Genomic DNA, 21,575 nt, shown 5'->3' with positions numbered 1-21,575 from the left:
TACATGGGGATCCAGCCCAATGACTACATGATGGTAGCATAGTCTTAGCACTCCAGGCAGCTGCAAGGAGGCGCAGGACTATAAACTACACTACCTGGTTTGTAGAGCTACGCGAAAGGGGGTCTGCACGAAAAAGGGTGATGTCACAGTACTAGAAGCGACGTGAAGGGAGCTGCGCTATGGAGGGGGAGACCGCGCAGCACAGCCAGAAAGTGACCGTTACAGTCACTGTTCATGATTTGACTGCCAGGAGATGGTTAAGAGGAGCGGGAGGGGGGGTGACATTTAAGGCAATTAAGACTGAAATATTTGGAGATCTACCACCAAATCAGCATTTATGAATATATTTTGGGGGGAACAATCGAATTTGAATTCGAATTTTCCTATAAATTACGTGTGGTCGTCCAACAAAAAACACTTTTCATCCTTAGAGTTTTTATTGAGTTGTGTTGTCGATTGCGTATGAATCGCTCGTATTGGGAGGATTTAGTCATGAGCCCTGCATTTGCCAAGTTATTAGAGGTAAATCAGACATTCATCCTGGAAAATATGCTAGGACCAAGCCCCATGGAAACTATGAGTACTAGTGGAGATGTTGCTTCTGAGGGAGCGGTTCCGGAGGTTGTGAGCATGGAGGCTCCAGCTACTATGCCTACGGTGCTAAGGTTGCCTAGGCCGAAACCTACACCAGTGCGGGAAGTCCCCAAGCCCAAGAAAGACAAGCAGAAGAAGCCCATGCTGGTGCGTGAGTCACTGAGGAAGCATGTTGCTACCCAGGCTCAGAAGAAGGAAAAAAAACCAGCAAAGGATAAGGGGAAAGTGGTCGATTTGGAGGCTGAAGAAGGCACGAAGGATATAGATTCTGAGGGGGTGGAGCCTATCTCCAAACTACCAGATTATATCCCTCCATGTAAGGGAAAAGTGAAGGTCCCTAAGGACCTAGATGCAGGAAAATTCCTCCTCAATACACCCCTGTTACCAGAGAGCATCACTTTTGAAGGTCCGTGCTTGGCACGGATTCCACATTTAAAGCTGGAAGATTGGGATTTGGTAGACCACGAGAGGTTCCCCCACCTTGCAACAGAGAACTATATGAAAAGAGTATTTTACAAGGAATCAGGTGTCACCGTGTTGGAGCCTGTGGAGTGGATTTGCAGAGTGAATTAGTCAAGGTTGTTGAACCTATTGTGGGTACCCCACTACCACCGCTCCAACATCAACCTTATTGTTATCAAGCAGTTGTTGACCTTGGTACATCGCAGATGCTTGGAGATGAGCACGTCGATCCCTATCATTGATATGCTGATCCATCGGATCATGTTGTTGCTGCACTCAGGGTTGAATTCGGCCAAGGAGTTTGGCAGAAAGACAAGCGAGCGCAACCTCGCAGAGAAAATGAAGGACAAATTCAAGCTCATGAAGAAGTCGTGCAGGTACTCTATTACCTCAATCACCGACCCTGCAGTAAAAATTGCTACGCAAATCCTTGCTGGCAAAGTCATGAGAAAATGTCACACGGACGAGGTTCCAGCGCCAGTTATTTCACTAGCTGCACAATGCGCGGAGGGCATGCAGTTCAATTGGTCACGCTACATTTGTAGTGAGTTCCTTGCAAACTATCGAGAGGCACATGATGAGAGTAAAAAATTCCACTATTCATGGTTGTTGCTCTCCATTGTGCTCGTCACTTGGGATCTATCGGAGGACAGTCAGTTTCCTCCCGTGGAGAAAGATTTACTGGAGGCTGCATAGTTTGCATCCCTTTGGGCAACAAAGGACGTCGCGTGTGTCACAGAAACCAAAGTCTTCTGGGTGTTGATCGAGGTGAGCATTCACATGGCCATCAACTAGAAGCCATGGTTGTTTCAACGGTATTTGAATAGCTTTCAGAGTACACGAGGTTTAAAGTTGACATCCACCGCATCTACATCAGGGCGCGGAAGGATTCGCAACAAAAATGGTTTGATCTGCCTTACTTGGACACGGACTGTTGAGAATGCAACAAGATGATGGAGCTTAGTGGAAAGGAGTCGCCTTCACTAAGTGGGCCCACAGGTAAATTATGGCGCAAAGTCTAATTTTAGACTATCTATTTTTAGACATATGGATCATGGTCTATGAATTGCAGTATGTTATTTGTGGATGATTGATCTGTTGGCATTATGTTTCAGGAATGGCTATATATGTTACAGATGTTGTACTTGATGGCAACTCCCCTGGCAAGGCTCTCTTTTTATTAAAAATAAAGAAGGACGCAGGAAATCAGTTCAGAAGATGCGTACCCGCAGGTACACCATGCAGAGGCCGCGTCCAGAGACGCAGGCCAGCCGTTCAGGAGGTGCGTCCACCCAGTGCACACATTTCAAGGTCACGTGGGGGTTTCTTGTGTTTTACTCTTGGTATCTAGCCGACGGTATTGTGTTATTATGGTGTCGGCTCGTGGTATTGTTCCATGATTTGAGGAGGAGCTTGCCTATATAAAGCAAAGGAGATCATTTGGTTTGAGCAAGTCTTTGGTTGAATATCTTATGAGGCTAGATCTGGTCTAGATCTAAAAAGGTGAATCTTCTGAAAGACTGAGATCTCTTTGGCGCATGATCAGATCTGTAGATCTGACTGTTTGGGTTACTCTTAAAGTCTTGAAATCTTTCATACCCGAAGGTACGCAGGTCCAGTGAAAGGCAAGTGCGCCTGGACGCAGTGCAGTAAGAAGAGACCTGCGTGGGGATGCAGGGCAAAGCAAGATTCAGGTGCGTCTGGGACGTAGTACAGTAACAGGCGCACTGCGTGGGGACGCGGAGCATAATAAGGATCAGGTGCGTCTCGGAGCAAAAAGACGCGGCGCGATAGTATTTTTGGGTGCGTCCCTGTAGCAAAAGAACGCGGCGCGACAGTGTTTCTGGGTGCGTCCTTGCAGCAACAGGACGCAATTCAGTTGAAGGAACAGTGCGTGGGAATGCGGCGCAGCAAAAGGATCTCTGCGTGTGGACGCAGGGGAGCAGAAGGTTAACTGCGTCTGGTCGCAGGCCACAGAAGGGAAAACTGCGTCTCTGTCTTAAGATGCTCTGTTGATTGAATTTCTCTGTTGATAAGGTGTTCTGGGTTAGTTCTGTTATTACTGATATGATAACTGTAGTGGACTGTAACTGTTATGTACTTGATGATCATTTGATGCTTTATGAAAAGAAGTAGGGGGTTGTAGCTCCCTTCCAGGAGAAGACTGGAAAACGAGAGAGAGTTGTAGCTCTCTGCAGGTTGCAGCCTGCGTACTGGTAAAGGACTGCACCAGTACAAAATCATTGTAAAAGGAGTTTCTAATTTGAAAGAAGATAGAGACATATTGCAGTAGGTGGTTTTCACCCACATTGGGTTTCCACCTTACATCTTGTGTTCTTTGGTGTGACTATCTGTTTTCCTTGTTCATGCTCATTATTTTATGGTACTGACATGCAAAAATAATTCAAAGATCAAATAAGGAAGATTTATTAAATTGCTAGATAATACTGATTCACCCCCCCCCCTCTCAGTATTATTTCCAACAATTGGTATCAGAGCAGGTCCTTTAGAGAAGCTTGATCGCTTGAAGGTAGATCGTTCATCATGAGCAACTAAGAGAGAGAAGCATCAATCAGGCCACCAGTTTTTGATGGGACAAAATTCAATTATTGGAAGGTAAGAGTTACTGCATATCTTCAATCTCTTGGTACAGAAGTTTGGGACATTGTAGAAACAGGCTATGCTTTTCCTTCAGCTACTCCTACAGATCCAGCTGAGAAAAAGAAGTATGAAACAAATGCAAAAGCAGTCAGTACTCTGTTAGGATGTATATCCCAAACGAAATTCATGAAGGTAATGCACTACAAATCCGCAAAAGAAATATGGGACAAAATTGTCACAAGCTATGAAGGAGATGAACAGGTAAAGCGTGCTAAACTTCAAACTCTCAGGATTCAGTATGAGACTCTCAAGATGTATAATGATGAAAGTGTGGCTAACTATTTTCTTCGAGTAGATGAGATTGTTAATTGTATGAAAAATTTGGGTGAAGAAATAAGAGAGGCTATAGTGGTTGAAAAGGTTCTAAGATCTTTGTCTCCCAAGTTTGAATCTAAAGTATCTGCTATAGAAGAAAAGGAAAATCTACGAATTCTTACTATGTCTCAGCTACATGGAATTCTAACTGCTTATGAAATGAGAAAGGGAGGTCCTTTAGACAGAAGAGAAGCTGCTTTCAAGGCATCAGACAAAGGAGATTATTATGAAGCAAGCCACGTCCCAGAAGAAGAGGAAGAAGAATCAAATTTTGTCAGAAATCTTCAAAGGGGTTCTGGAAGGTTCAGAGGTAAGTTACCTTTTAAATGCTTTGCTTGTGGAAGAGTAGGTCATTATGCTGCAAAATGCCCTTATAAGGATAAAGGAAAGGAACCTGCTAGATGGAACAAGAAACAGAACGCAAATAAGAAAAGCTACTACACTCATGAAGATAGTGATGGTCTATCAAACAGTGATGAAGATGAACAAGGTAATGAATATAAGTTGTTAATGGCATTTGAAGATGATGATTATATGGATGCTATAGATTTGGATAACCTTTATGATGAAATTACTAGACTCAAGAGATGTATAGAAGAAAAGAACATGATCATTGATACTCTACAATTTCAAATTGATGAAAAGGAAAAACATCTTGAAAAATTAGAAGGTGAAATTGTTGGTCTTAGAAAAGAGATTGAGAAAACAAAAGCTATTAATCTCAAGTTTGTCAAAGGATCTGAAACTTTGGATGAGATTATCAATGTGCAGCGATCTCCTCTAAACAAGACAGGTCTGGGCTATAATGGAGAAACTTCTCAAGCATCCACCTCAAAAAGTTATCTTGATGCAGCAAGAAGAAATGAGCAAAAGCAAAATGAAGATCATCAGGTAAAGCAGGGACGAATTACAAACAGAAACTATCAGGGGCAATCCATCTTAAGGGTGAACAAAAGCTACAACCAGCCACAGGTAAAATCTTCTCAATTTGGTTCAAGAATGGATGACAATAGAAATTACAATCATTTGGCCGGTAGATTTGATAACCGCAGAAGTTTCTTCAATGGACAATGCTTTTCTTGCCATAACTTTGGTCACAAAGCAGCTCAATGTGTTGCATATAAAACAATCATGACTAGGGAAGCTCAAAAACAAAGAAGTATGACAGGGATTACAAAAAGGACCTATAACAACTTTTCGATTCTTGAAAATGAAGTTGAATGTCCTATTTGCAATAACTTTGGTCATGAAGACTCTGAATGCAGGAGCAGGTTTCAGCAGAAAAAGGAACAAGCCTCAAGCACCAAAACATGGAGAATAAAGGAACCTCAAACATAAACATGTGGGATAGCTTTTTATGCAGAGGGACAGGAAAATCTATGGTACATTGACAGTGGATGTTCGAAGCATATGACAGGTGATAAAGAAAAGCTTGAATCTTATTCTGCTCTAGAAAAGGGAAAGAAAGTCTCTTTTGGAAATGATACTCCTGCAACTATAAAAGGAAAAGGCATTGCTCAGTTAAAAGAAAAGGTCAAGGCTGGAAATGTTTTGTATGTTGATGGATTGAAGCACAATCTTCTAAGTGTCAGTCAGATGTGTGATCAAAGAACCGAGGTTATATTCAGATCGAATGGATGTCTTGTTCGTGATCTTGATACAGGTAAAACAGTGCTCAAAGGCAAAAGAACTCCAAATAATCTGTACATATTTGAAGAAGGACAACAACAATGCTATCTGAGCAAGGATGAAGAGCACTAGTTATGGCATCGAAGGTTGGGACATCTAAGCTTCTCACAAATAAGGAAAGCATGCAAATATCAGGCAGTTCGCGATCTTCCAGATATCAAAATTCCTGACAACACCATATGCAAATCATGTCAGTTTGGAAAACAAACCAGAACTAACTTTCCAGAGAAAGAAGGATCAGCTAGCATGCCTCTTGAGCTAGTACATACAGATACAAGTGGTCCATTCAGGAAAAGAACACCTAGAGGAGAGGAATACTTGATATTATTTATTGACGATTTCTCCAGGTTTGTCTGGTTAGGACTTATGAAGCACAAAGATGAAGCATTCGAAAAATTCAAATCCTTCAAAGTCTTGGTTGAAAATGAATCAGGTCACAAAGTTAAGTGCCTCAGATCCGACAGAGGTGGGGAATTTACTTCAAATGAATTTTTCGATTTCTGTGATGAACATGGGATAAGGAGAGAATTCTCTACAGCTAGAACTCCTCAGCAAAATGGAGTTGTTGAAAGAATGAACAAAACAATCCAACAAATGGCTCGTGCTATGCTTGATGAATCAGGAACTCCCGCAACTTTCTGGGGTGAAGCTGCACATGCTGCGGTTGTTATTCTCAACAAGACAAATGTCTGGGTGAACAGCACTCAAACTCCTCATGAGCTTTGGAGTGGCAGGACTCCTTCGGTAAAGCACTTCAAAATCTTTGGGAGCAAATGCTATATCAAGAATACTGATGAGCAGCTTGGCAAACTTGAACCTAGGGCAGATGAAGGCATTCTTCTTGGCTACTCTCCATATAGCAAAGCATACAAGTGCTACAATTAAAGACTTGGCAGAATTGTTGACAGCATTGATGTAGTAGTTGATGAGAAGGGATACATTCCTAGGCAAGTCCATCATGAAGACATCGAAGAAGATGAAGGCTACCCTCAAAGACAGAATGATGAAGAAGAATAACCTCAAGAAGAACCTCAAGAAGAACCAGAGGAGCAAACAAGAATAGAAGAAAAGACTCCATCCAGATATGTTCAGAAGAATCATCCAGAATCTCAGATTGTGGGGCAGAAAGAAGCAGGTGTACAAACAAGAAGAACAGTTGCAGAAGCCTCAAGCTATTTGGCATTACTCTCCTCTACTGAACCACAAAATGTGAAATAAGCATGCAAAGATGAATGTTGGGTGAAAGCAATGGATGAAGAACTTGAGCAAATCGAAAAGAACAACACTTGGGAGCTGGTTCCTAGACCAAAGGATAAGAATGTTATCGGAACAAAATGGGTCTTCAAAAATAAATTGAATGAAAATGGAGAAGTAATTAGAAACAAAGCCAGACTTGTTTGTAAAGGGTATGCGCAGCAAGAAGGAATAGACTTTGAAGAAACCTTTGCTCTTGTTGCAAGACTTGAGGCCATCCGAATGTTCCTTGCTCTCTCAAGTTTTCAAAACTTCAAAGTATTTCAAATGGACGTGAAATCAGCCTTTCTGAATGGAGACTTGGAAGAAGAAGTGTACATTGAACAGCCAGATGGGTTCATTCTTGGAAATGATCCAAATCTTGTATGCAGATTGAAAAAGGCTCTCTATGGTCTCAAACAAGCTCCAAGGGCTTGGTACTACCGTTTGGACAAATATCTTCATCAACAAGGTTTTTCAAAAGGTTCAGCAGATAGCAATCTTTATATAAAAGTTGAAAATGACAAATTGCTAATACTTGTTGTGTATGTAGATGACATTATTTTTGGCAGCAATGAAGAAGCTATGAGTCAAAGCTTTGCCTCGGTCATGCAGAAAGAATTTGAAATGTCCTTGCTAGGAGAACTGACATATTTCCTTGGTTTGCAAATCCAACAAAAAGAAGGAGGAATCTTTTTATCTCAAACCAAGTATCTCAAACAGATTTTGAAGAAATATGGCATGGAAGATGCAAAACCAGTATGTACACCCATGATCACAGGATGTAGTCTCAGTGCAAATGATGAATCTGCAGCAGTACATCAACCAACCTACAGATCTATGATTGGAAGTTTACTATATTTGACAGGTACCCGACCAGACATCATGCATGCAGTTGGAATAGTTGGAAGATTTCAGGCAAATCCGAAGGAGACTCATCTTCAGGCAGTGAAGAGAATTTTCAAATATCTTCAAGGGACTCAAAATTATGGCTTATGGTATCCTAGAGATACAGATCTTACTCTTCATGCTTATACAGATGCAGATTGGGCCGGAAGCGTGGATGACAGGAAAAGCACAAGTGGTGGTGCGTTCTTTATGGGTTCCAGACTGGTATCTTGGTTCAGCAAGAAACAGAGTTCGATTGCCTTGTCTACAGCTGAAGCGGAATATGTTGCTGCTGCATCTTGTTGCACCCAACTTCTTTGGATGATGCAGACTTTGCAGGATTTTCAAATCACTTGTACACCACCTATCCCCATCTTATGTGATAACACAAGTGCAATCAGCATCTCAAAGAATCCGGTTATGCATTCAAAAACCAAGCACATACCAATCAAGTATCATTTTCTCCGGGAACAAGTGCTTGAACAGAAGGTCAAGTTGGAGTATGTTCCTTCTAAGGAACAAGTTGCTGATATTCTCACCAAACCATTGCCCAGGGAAACTTTTGAATACCTCAGGCAAAAGCTGGGGGTTGTTGATGCATCATCTTATTGTTGAATCTTTTCTGATTAATGGTACAGGTTCAGGGGGAGCATATAATGCATTGTTGGCATTATGGAGGATGGTCAGAAGGAGATCTTGGAAATAGCTGCAATATGTCTCTATCTCTTTCATGGAGGATTATGGTTCTTTGTTGCAGATCTAGTTCAGGGGGAGCATGATCTTAGGGGGAGCATACCCTTTGCCCTTGATGTCAAAGGGGGAGAATGAAGCAAAGTTTGTGAGGTTGCCATCAAGTCCAAAGGGGGAGATTGTTGGCATTATGTTTCAGGAATGGCTATATATGTTACAGATGTTGTACTTGATGGAAACTCCCCTGGAAAGGCTCTCTTTTTATTAAAAATAAAGAAGGACGCAGGAAATCAGTTCAGAAGATGCGTACCCGTAGGTACACCATGCAGAGGCCGCGTCCAGAGACGCAGGCCAGCCGTTCAGGAGGTGCGTCCACCCAGTGCACACATTTCAAGGTCACGTGGGGGTTTCTTGTGTTTTACTCTTGGTATCTAGTCGACGGTATTGTGTTATTATGGTGTCGGCTCGTGGTATTGTTCCATGATTTGAGGAGGAGCTTGCCTATATAAAGCAAAGGAGATCATTTGGTTTGAGCAAGTCTTTGGTTGAATATCTTATGAGCCTAGATCTGGTCTAGATCTAAAAAGGTGAATCTTCTGAAAGACTGAGATCTCTTTGGCGCATGATCAGATCTATAGATTTGACTGTTTGGGTTACTCTTAAAGTCTTGAAATCTTTCATACCCGAAGGTACGCAGGTCCAGTGAAAGGAAAGTGCGCCTGGACGCAGTGCAGTAAGAAGAGACCTGCGTGGGGACACAGGGCAAAGCAAGATTCAGGTGCATCTGGGACGCAGTACAGTAACAGGCACACTGCGTGGGGACGCGGAGCATAATAAGGATCAGGTGCATCTCGGAGCAAAAAGACGCGGCGCGATAGTATTTCTGGGTGCGTCCCTGCAGCAAAAGAACGCGGCGCGACAGTGTTTCTGGGTGCGTCCCTGCAGCAACAGGACGCAGTTCAGTTGAAGGAACAGTGCGTGGGAACGCGGCGCAGCAGAAGGATCTCTGCGTGTGGATGCAGGGGAGCAGAAGGTTAACTGCGTCTGGTCGCAGGCCACAGAAGGGAAAACTGCGTCTCTGTCTTAAGATGTTCTGTTGATTGAATTTCTCTGTTGATAAGGTGTTCTGGGTTAGTTCTGTTATTACTGATCTGATAACTATAGTGGACTGTAACTGTTATGTACTTGATGATCATTTGATGCTTTATGAAAAGAAGTAGGGGGTTGTAGCTCCCTTCCAGGAGAAGACTAGAAAACGAGAGAGAGTTGTAGCTCTCTGCAGGTTGCAGCCTGCGTACTGGTAAAGGACTACACCAGTACAAAATCATTGTAAAAGGAGTTTCTAATTTGAAAGAAGATAGAGACATATTGCAGCAGGTGGTTTTCACCCACATTGGGTTTCCACCTTACATCTTGTGTTCTTTGGTGTGACTATCTGTTTTCCTTGTTCATGCTCATTATTTTATGGTACTGACATGCAAAAATAATTCAAAGATCAAATAAGGAAGATTTATTAAATTGCTAGATAATACTGATTCACCCCCCCCTTTCAGTATTATTTCCAACATGATCATGTTGGGAAAAAATATATGGACTTCTATTTTTGGTTCACAATGGAGTGATCCGAGTCTATTTTTAGATTGCTAGGCCAAAAATAGAAACAGTCGAATATTATGAGCTCATAATAATCTTTGGACTATAAACATTATATTATCCTCTTGGAGCACTTCAGTTTGAGCTATAGATGTGGCACATGCAGCTGTCAGAAGGAAATACGCTTTTCTTGTGGGTCAGTTGAGCTATTGCATGTAGGACTTCAATTAGAACTCATGTGGTTGAGTTTGGTGGAGTTGGATGTGGAGTTGATGGAGTTGTGTTCAGTTTGACTTGGTTAAACTAGTTGTACTTAGTCTAACTGCAAATAGACTAGTGATGAGTTGTGTGAATTAATTATTAATTAATTCACTAATTATTAACTCATAAATCAACTAAAGAATACATCAGTTAACTCAGTTGCATGTCAGTGCATGTACAGTTCAGTGGAGACAGGTGTTAGAGGTTGAGATTGCTATCAGTTGTGACTATAGTTGTGCATGAGATCTTGCACAATCAACGGGATTGAGTTATTCCAATGAGGACTGTGTGGTGTGGGCCAATACCAAGGAATTATAGCTTGTGCTCACATGATTTTCACTTTGGCATTGTGTAGTGGAGGCAGGCAAAGCAACGGAGGAGATTTGAACCTGCGACTTGTTCGGATCTGAGCTAGTTTTGTGTGTAACAGGTGGACATAGTACTGAGTACTTGTGAGGAGTATTTTACTATGTATTGTTACATGTTCTCAATCATTATAATATACAGATAGTGTGGGGTTTTCAGCTGTATGCTTTCCCCGGGTTACATACTGTGTTAATGTGTGCATGCGATTGATGTTTCATTGTTTTTTATGCTGCTAAATTGATGATCAACATAGAGGAGATTATGTATTGTGCATGTATTCCACAATAGTGTATAATCGGGATAATCTCTGCGAATAAGTGTCATATTATTCAAAATTTCTACATGGTATCAGAGCTATTGATCATTAGATCTATTATTCAGAAAGTGTTTACATCTTATTTCTTCAGGCAGAGTCTGTAATCGGGCTAGGTAGCGTCTGGATTCATCCTTCCTTTGGAAGGTGAGATATCCGGTAAAAGCCCATACAGTAAATCTCTGTATGAGAAATACTTTGTTCTCACGAATTCTAGATCAGAGGCGATTGAGTTTGGAGCTGGTGGAATTCGAATTTGCAGCAGTGTTTTCTTGGTATCAATGTGGCAATGTCTTTCAACGGATTGCGATTAGAGTATGCTCTTAAGGGCAGATTGAACTACATTGCATGGAAGGACAGGATGGAGGCAGTGTTAGATGATAATGGGCTGAAGGAGTTCATAGAGGCTGAGGTCCCAAAGCCTACTGATACTGCGCAAGTTGATGCTTGGCAAAAGAAGACAGCAAAGCGTTGAAGGATTCTGTTGGAGGGCATGAAGGATCACATTGTGTCCAGCCTGCATGGTAAGATTTCTCCATATTTGATGTGGAAAGCGTTGACAGATCTATTCCAAAGCAAGAGCGATCAGAGGAATTTGGCGCTCAAGGATAAACTCAGAAACATCAAATGTGAGAAGGGAGACAGTATGCCCAAGTATCTCACGAAGTTCACTCAATGCAGAGATGAGCTGGGAAGTGTGGGGGTGACTGTCGATGATGAGGACTTGGTGAGATTGGCTCTCCTTAGTCTTCCGAAGAGTTGGCATTCCTATCAGGACTCTGTCAATGGTCGGGAGAAATTGGAAGGATGGGAGAGACTTTGGTCAGATCTTGTGCAGGAGGAGATCAGGCGGAATACCAGGGACAGATCTTCATCGAAGGGAACTAATGAAGAAAATTTCGCTTTGGCTGCCAAAGCAAATAAGGCGAAGAGCAAGAAAGCTTCTCAGTCTGGTGCGAAAGGCAAGAAGCAGGACATGTCCAAGGTGAAGTGCTTTCACTGTCACCGGCATGGACACTATGCCACTAATTGTCCGCAGAAGAAGAAGAACAAGCAAGCTGCTGGATTTGCAGTAGGAGAGGCTCTAGCCTCGCAGTTTGAACTTGATTTTTCATTGATTGCATGCTTGGTTTCAAGTGTGATGGGATCGATGTGGTTCTTGGACAGTGGTGCATCTTTTCACATGACAGGAGATCGAGATTTGTTTCCTGATCTGGAGGAGAAAGATCTTGGAGTGCACATCGAGATGGGCGATGATGGTAGATACAGTGCGACCGGTATCGGTACCATTTCCTTTGAGAGGGAGTCTGGTAAACCCTTCGTATTGAAGGAAGTGATGCATGTTCCAGGATTGAAGAAGAATCTTATCTCTGTGGCGATGTTAGAAGACAAGGGATATGATGTTGTTTTCAGCAAGGGAAAGTCTTTCCTGCGCAGCAAGACAACTGGAGAAACCCGGAAGATAGGGGATCGAGTGAGGAACCTTTATTAGTTGCATGTAGATGGCTGCGCAACAATGGCATGCAAGGCAGAAGGATTGGTGAGCCGAGATGATGGAAAGCTGTGGCATAAGAGATTGGGTCACCTTCACCATGGAGCCTTGAAGATACTGCAGCAGATCACTACGGGGCTTCCTAAAGGCACTCTTGCGCAGTCAGATCAGTGCAAGGGGTGTACTTTAGGAAAGTTTGTGAAAGCCACCTGTGAAGCAGGAAAGTGTTCCCTCTGCAGACAGAGGCAACCCCTCTAGCCCTAGAGTGGGTCTAGTCACAAACAAGGACAAATCAACAACAATTCTCCTTAAATAGTTCAAGTTAGAGGCCTACCTCAACCGGTGGTCGATGAAGTTCCGTTGCGCTGCTCCAGCTTCCGCTTCTTTCTCCTAGAGAGTAATCAACCTGAAACAAAGCAAGGAAATACAACAAAGCACATAACCGGATACAAAAAAGAACTATTTACCCATAAAGTCAAGAAATCATGAGCTATCTAGTACATTGCATACGAGACATAGGAAAACATCATCAATTGTGTTAAATATGAAATAGAGTAAGCTTACAACCCAGGTCTTGATGTCACAAGCCTTCTCAGGAGGGTCCAGCCAGCATGTTCCTCAAGCATTCACCCTTGAAGATGGATCTCCCAATACAAGTCTCTCTCACTCACAAGTTTCACACAAGATCAAAATCACTCCACAACCTTCCTCAAGCCCTCAAACAATCTCACACTTGTCACACCAGCTACCTATCAAGCTCACAACACTATCAGCAACACTCCAAAGACTAAGAATTCCAAATTAGCAGCTCATAGCAATGGTGAAAGCTTAAATAGGAGAAGGAGTCTCCATGAATGGTGGGAAGATGAGCTTATCTCCAAGGAAGGTAGCACAAATGACGGAACAGTCATTCCAGAGAAGGGAGGGCGACATAAACAAGGCCAACAACTAGGTCTGGAGTCATCTGGAAGGTCGGCTGTTAGAACAAACTCGCCCAAACTGGATCATCACGGGTACATAACTGTACTGGAGCGCTGACATCGCTACTGCATAATGGAGAAGGTCATGTCATCGTGATCAAATAAAAGTAACAGTCGCGCTGTCTCATGAAATCTGACCATCGCGGGAATCACGTGTACTTCCGCGATGATAGCGCGTATGGTATGTTTTGGAGCGCTCATCAGCGCGTTTATTTTGACAACAGTCACGATGATGCATAAACTTTGGCAAAGTGGGTCATTTGGCAACATCAGAGAGCATGAGCATGAATGATTTGGACTCATGACACAGTAGGAAGACTGGGATGAAGGCAGTGACAAATTACTGTGTAACACCACCTTTCACGAGAAGGATAGTCACGCCACGACGATCCTTGAGAAAATTCACATAGACGTGTGTGGACCTTTCTCAGTAGCTTCGACAGCAAAGCACAGGTATTATGTGATTTTTGTTGATGATTTCTTTTGTAAGTGTTGGATCTTCTTCATGCAGAAGAAGAGCGAGACATACTCAAAGTTCTGTGAGTTCAAAGCACTGGTCGAGAAGGAGTCGGGGAAGAAGGTGAAGGCTCTTAGGAGCGACAATGGTGGTGAATACATCTCTGACGAGTTCAAGGATTTCTGTAAAGCAGAAGGGATTCGAAGAGAGCTCATAGCTCCCCATAACCCACAATAGAACGAGGTTGTTGAGCGGAACAATAGAACGATCGTGGGTGCTGCACGGGCGATGTTGCATGATCGGGGCCTACCCATTCACTTGTGGGCGGAAGCATGCAATACTGCAGTATATGTGCAGAATCGTTGTCCTCACAGGATACTTGGCATGAGTACACCCGAGGAGGATTATTCTGGTAAGAAGCCCGATCTTTCTTGTTTTAGGATTTTTGGTGCTAACGTTTACATGCATGTGACGAAGGATGCCAGGAAGAAGTTGGAGCCAATCGCAGAGGTTGGAATATTTGTGGGGTACACTGATACGCCCCACAACTATCGTGTGTATTTGCCAGACAGTGGCAAGACTGTTTTGCGATGGGATATGAAATTTCAAGAGGAGAAAGCCATGAAGTGTTCGCTTGAGAGGGAGCCACACTTGCATGCAGATGAGGAGCTATTAGTTCCTAAGGATGAGCTTCAAGACGTGGATCAGCCACAGGACGAAGTTCATGGAGTGGAAGAAACCACTCATGCAGCGCCAACCATCAGAGGGTGAAAGCGTTTGACAGAAGCTGAGCGACTGGCTCAAGATGTAGAGAAAGTTATAGGACCACCTACAGCTCAACGTAGACAGAGACAGTCACCTGATCGGTACACTGGATACATGGCTCTTGTGAGCAAATGTGTTGTGACTGATCCATCCTCTTTCGAGGAGCTGTGGAGGATCCCGCATGGGTAGATGCCATGGTGGAAGAGTATGATTCGATTGTCAGAAACAGTGCATGGGAGATTGTCCCAAGACCGGAAGGGAAATCAGTGGTGGGTTCAAGATGGATCTACAAAGTTAAGCAGGCAGCTGACAGGAGTGTGGAGAAGTACAAGGCAAGATTTTTTGCCTGAGGCTTTTCACAGATAGAGGGGTTTGATTATGAGGAGACCTTTGCATTTGTCGCAAGGTATTCTTCCATACGGACGATTCTTGCTCTCTTAGCGCAGATGGGGTGGCACATTCATCAGATGGATGTGAAGACTGCGTTCCTCAACGGAGTCATTGAGGAGGAGGTGTACATAGAGCAGCCCGAAGGTTTTGAGATCTTTAGCAGCGAGTTGCATGTGTGCAGGCTCAAGAGAGTGCTATATGGGTTGAAACAAGCACCACGTGCTTGCTACACATGGATAGATAGTTATTTCACCGGACTTGGATTCTCCAAGAGTGAGGCGGATCCTAACCTATACCAGATTGTGGTGGAGGGTAAGTTGCTTATCATTGTACTTTATGTAGATGATTTGATTCTAATGGGTGATGAGCTGTTGATACTTTCATGCAAGGATGATCTTGCTAAGGAGTTTGAAATGAAGGACTTGGGCCTCCTTCATTATTTCCTGGGATTGTAAATTTGGCAGCGCAGTAGTGGACTATTTGTTTCTCAGGGTAAGTGATGAGCCCCAAATTTTGGTAACAATTTGGGCTCATTTGGCCTACTTACCTTGCTCAACCCTTCATTTTTTATCACTTATGCATCATTTCTTAGTATATTCGTGTTATTTGTAGGAAGAAGGGCAGTCATTATGCCTATGTGGCTAATACATGATGATTTCAGGTTTTTTGACATTAAATGGAGCAAAGACCACGCAAATGAAGACAAGGAGACAGCCAAGGTGGCATTGCGGGTTTATAGGGAGGTTGTCCACAGCCTTGAATGACCTCCCTCGTGATCTCCACCCCAACTCCGAGCTCCAACAGCTATTACCACCGAGCTAGAAGGCAGCCAACGGATTCTACAGGAACAGCAGTTTACTTTCAGTTGGACAGCCAAGCTCCACTAATTGAGGAGGCCAGCTTGGCCCTCATCATGTATAAATATTAAGGTTGTAACCTTCGATGAGACTCTTGAACTTTTGTTATAGATTTTGGATTACGAGCTGTAGCTCTGTTTTTGCTCTTTGTAAGCCAATTTTGGCATGTTGTTAGACTCATGATTATGATCTTTTAATAAAAGGCAAGTAGAATTGGATTCGATTCTGAGTTCTTAGGGGAGCTATAGCTCTCAGGTTAGGGCCCAACCTGAGAGCAATAGACCTCCTTTCCTTTGTATTGTTACTTGTCTTTCTTTTATCATTGCATTTCTTTCCTTTACATGCACTTGAAAAATACAGTTTGCTGAGTTGATTGTTTCGGTTTGGTTATGTAGGTTAGTTTCATGAATGTAGTTGTTTCAGTAGTTCAGGATTAGCGTAGGGAGATTGAAGTTACGTTGAGTTCAAAAAAGGTTGAATGCATGCTCACTTTCACCTCTGTTTGGGGACCGGAAGTGTAGACCGTGCCAACTGCCAAAAAAACACTGTTTTAACATATGCATGAAAGTATTGATGTAATGTTTTCGATTGAAGAATTGTCCATGCAATTTCATCTTGAGTAATGACTCTTTGGTTCAGCATCATGCACGAATTCCCTTCAACTTACATTGCTGTTCTTTGATTCCTAATAAAACAGTTAGAATAGGTTGGTGAACTTTCGTTTACATGCAAGATAAGGGTGATTTGTTTCATTTACATTGCGTAGCACCACTTCATCGTGTTCTTATCCTTCTGAACCGTGCCTAAGCCACCTACTCATCCTCTGTTCATCTCATTTGCCTTCCAACCCTTCTACTGTCCACGTTGCTCAATCTTTTTGACCTTCCATTGCCCCTACCCTTCTCTCGACCAACCAGCTCTATCCACTCTCTCTCTCCATCTCATCTCTCTGTCCATAGGCCATCACAAGATCCTCTTTCACCTTACCCATCCATCCATACAGCTCCTTCACTCCTCCATCACCCAAAACTCCGACTGTAGAACATCCTGTAGAAGTTAGCAGACTTCCTATAGAAATCCCGAGTTTCTTGTAGGATCCCCTGCAAACATCCTGTAGAAGCCTGCAAGCACGGTTGCCAAGCACCTGAACGTTGTGGACTTCTGTGGAATGATGTGAGGGATCCCCTGGAACCTCTCAAAGCCCTCCTGACCGTTCCCAAGCCTTCCTCCCTTTTGAACTACCCCTGCACAGACAAGACCCAGTAAGAAGAACAATCACAATCGCTCCACCCACTTGAGAAAAAATACCAAAAACATGTTCTCTTCCATGAAAGTAGTTTAAATTCATGCATCTCATCTCATTAGAAGTAATGGCATCATTTCTAGAAGTTTGCATTCCCACCATTGCATCATAGAGATTAAGCTAGTCAGATTAGGGTTTACTAGGGTTTCCATGTTTGGTTGGCTTTCAGTTTATTCTTGCAAAGTAGGTTAATTTCCTTTGAGATAGCCTTCTTTCATCATTTAGAAAGCTTCTTCTGAGAACATATAGAAGTTGGCTTGAGCCCTAGCGGACTTGTGCCAGCTGACCAAGTGACAGCTGCGACGAGAGCTAGTACTTGTGCATACAGCACCGTCGCTTCCAAGTTTGTTACGAACTACCGGGTTGATAAAATTAGAGAAGGAAGGTCCAGGAGTTGTAGCATTATTGCTACAATACTGGAGCCCACCATCTTTTTGGCGCCGTTGCCGGGGAAGCGTCAGAGTATTAGTAATTGTTGCTTTTCTTCTATTTTCTTACTCTTGCCTTCTGCCAAGTAGTTTATTTCATTTCCATTCTGCAAAAGTAGCATAGACATTTCCTGCTTTCATAGATTAGCATTTCAATTCCGCAATTTCAATTTTGCAAGCATAGATTAGCATTTCAATTCTGCAAGCGTAGACTAGCATTTCCATTCCTGCAATTCCATTTGAGCAAAGTAGATTAGTCCTTTCCTGCTTTCATTTCAATTCTGCATTTTTATTTCAGCAAGATAGTTAGTTGTAGATCAATCTGTTTCAGTTTTGCAGGTACCAAAGAGAAAAAAAGCAAAAGCAATCAAAAAAGTCTTTCCATTTCATGCCTCGTAGGAACTGAGATAAAACAGGCAAATTCCTACCCAACACCCCCACCACATCACTGAGTCACCCTTCTCTCTTCTTCGGTGACAGTGATCCAGAAGAACCTATAGGTGAACCTCCTGAGATATACGAAGATCCTATAGCAGAAGAAGAATTAGATACCATCCCATCTGAAGCTATGGCTGACAATAGAAGAGAAGATGAGAGAATAGAAGGTGCCTTCCCCATCCGAGAAACCAATGGAGACATGAAAATGAAAAACATTAGCCCCTCTGCTCTGCCTCACTTCCATGGACTGACTATTGAAGATCCTGATACCTTCCTGTTTGAGTTTGCTGTCCTTTGTAGGACCTATGACTATACTGAAGATGAGCAGAAGATGAAACTCCTCCCTTCCACTCTTAAGGATGCAGCATTACTCTGGTTCATGGGCTTACCTGGGAATAGTATCACCACTTGGGCTCAGATGCAGCAAGCTTTCAATACCAAGTACCGGGACTACTGTAGGTCCAAGGAAACCAAGGGAGAAATCTTTCGGATGACCATGGGAAATGATGAGTCCTTAGAGGATTATGAGGAGAGGTTCCAACTTAGCTATAAGCGGGCCAGGTGCACACTTGACCCTGAATCCCTCAAGTTGGTCCTGCTCCAAGGAGTCCCTGAAGACCTTTTAGATACCCTTCACATGTTAGCTGGGGGAGATATTTACCAGCTGCCTTATGAGGACATCAAAACTGTGTTCAGAAACCACTCTATGGCGGCCCGGAAACAAGGTAGAGGAAACCCTCTCTCAGCTGGTATTCCTTTCTCCAAGCATGATTTTGCAAATCAATTAGAAGATCTTAAGAGTGAGGTGAGACAGACCATCGCCATGCAACTGGACACATTCAGGGTCCAGCAGAAGAAGGAAGAAGCTGAGAGGGCCTTGGCTATCTTCTGCCCTAGATGTACAAGGAGACACCCTAAGAACGAATGCCCATTGCATTCGGTTGAAGTGTGCTTCGTTTGTGAGGAGGACCATCCCACAAATCAATGTCCAACCTTACCTGGGTTTAAAGCTATGTACCAAGGGACAGAAGCTCCCACTGAACCTCTCTATTTCCTCAACCAAAGGAGGCCACAAGGACCTAGACCTTACCAGCAGGGGATGCAAGGGGCACCTCAAGCTTATTACAGCCCCAACCAATCAACTCCTATGCCTTCCTGGGGTCCCCCTGCTCATCCTTCCTGGTCTATGCCTCCTCCATGGTCTTATCCACCTCAGTACCCTACTCAACCCACTACTCATTCATATCATTCACATGCCCAGCCACAGCCTCAGTGGAATGCACCTCAGTCGGGGTGGAGGCCCCAGTACAACACTCCTCCTGCCATTTTGCCTCCACCACCAGTTCAACCTCAACCATTACCTCCTGCTCCTCCAAGGCAACCTCAAATGCCTACTCAACCGAACCCGAACCCCAACAATAGACAGGCCCAGCAGGTATACACTGGGGAAACATCATGTCCTACCTATTCTGTGGAGATCCAGGAGATCAATCTTCGATCTGGAAAGACTCTTCCGGATCGCCAACCTCCTCCCCCAGAGGACGAGGAGGACAAACAGGAAAGTGAACCAAAGGCTATTCCACCCTTTCCTGAGAGACTAACCGCCACCACACAACCCAACCCAGAGGAGGATGAGCTTCTGGGAGAGCTCAAGCAGTTGTGTGTGAAAATACCACTTCTCCAAGCCATCAAGGATGTGCCAATATACAACAAACTGGTTAAGGAAAAGTTTTTCAAACACCCAGGCAGGCGAAAGAGAGATGCTTCAACCATCAATGTCTTAGGACAACTGTCTGACCTTATGTTAGGACAAGTCATCTGCCCAAAGTACCTAGATCCTGGGAGTCCTGTAGTAGATGTCCACATCAATGGCACCATCATAACTCACACCTTGATTGATCTGGGGGCTGCCATTAATGTGATGACCAGGGATACCATGCTCAAACTCAATCTTCAGGGTTCCTTGAGGAAGACCTCGACAGTACTGCAGCTAGCAGATCGCTCCACTGTGACTCCCGAAGGGATTGTGGAGGATGCCTTGGTCTCTGTCGACTCTTGGGAATACCCTGCAGATTTCTTGGTTCTGCAACCCAAGGCAAAGCTTACGGGATATCCTCTTATTTTGGGAAGGCCTTGGTTAGCCACTGCAGATGCTTACATTAGCTGCCGTGCAGGAAACATGACCATCAAAAACGGTCCTATGTCCAAGCAGCTAGTCCTATATCCTCCTGCCCAACCCTCCTTAGAGCATGACTTACCACTGTGGTTGGAGGAAGGAGAAGAGGATGAGGTGTACTCAGCACCTTTGTGCACCCTAGATACCACTAGAAGAGACCCCCCAACCGAGGATGACTTGATTGAGACTTTGATCCATAATCCACCTTCCAGTGCACTATCCTTAGAGAAATTGGTGGAGGATGCCCAAGCCAACACCTTAGTGGACCTTTGTGCCACCAACCCTGTCACTCCCAGAGTCAAGAATGTGGAGTTTGGCCCTGAGAGATCGTTAAAGATCAGCTCCTCCCTATCTCCTTCCCAGGAAAAGGAGCTGTGTAGCCTGTTGGCCAGCCATCTAGATGCTTTTGCTTGGAGCTATAAGGAGATGAAAGGAGTCCATCCCTCGGTCTGTACCCATCACATATACATCAAAGAGGGTTGTAAACCGGTTAGGCAACCTCAGAGGAGAATGAATCCAACCCTTAAGGACATTGTCAAGGAAGAATTGCAAAAACTGTTGGATGCCGGATTCATTTACCCCATCTCAGATAGTGAATGGGTGTCCCCTCTGGTGTTGGTTCCCAAGAAAAATGGGAAGTGGAGAATCTGTGTGGACTACCGAGAACTAAACAAAGCCACCAAGAAAGACCATTTCCCTCTACCTTTCATAGATCAAGTGTTGGATGGACTGGCAGGAAATAAGTTCTTCTCTTTCCTGGATGGGTTTAGCGGGTACAACCAAATCCAAATCAGCCCTAAAGACCAAGATAAGACCACCTTCACTTGTCCTTGGGGTACCTTTGCCTACCGAGTTCTTCCCTTTGGGCTATGCAATGCTCCTGCTACCTTCCAGAGAGCTGTCTTGAGCATCTTCTCGGAGCTGGTCCATGATGCGGTGGAAATCTATATGGATGACTTCACTCCTTATGGGTCCAACTTCCAGGAAGCATTGTCCAATCTAGGAAAGGTCCTAACCAAATGCATTGAGATGAACCTGTCCCTTAGTCCTGAAAAATGTGAATTCCTAATGACTGAAGGGACTGTGCTAGGCCATACCATTTCTTGCCAAGGGTTACAAGTGGATCCTAACAAAATTGCTCACATCAAGAAGGTTCCACCTCCCCAAAAGGTAAGGGATGTCCGGAGTTTCTTAGGATTAGCAGGGTATTACAGGAGATTCATT

This window comes from Pinus tabuliformis, chromosome X, assembly GCF_031772625.1.
Source record: "Pinus tabuliformis cultivar Carrire ecotype Pingquan chromosome X, CPIR1, whole genome shotgun sequence".
NCBI lineage: Eukaryota > Viridiplantae > Streptophyta > Pinopsida > Pinales > Pinaceae > Pinus > Pinus tabuliformis.
Note: the sequence above shows the minus strand (reverse complement) of the source record.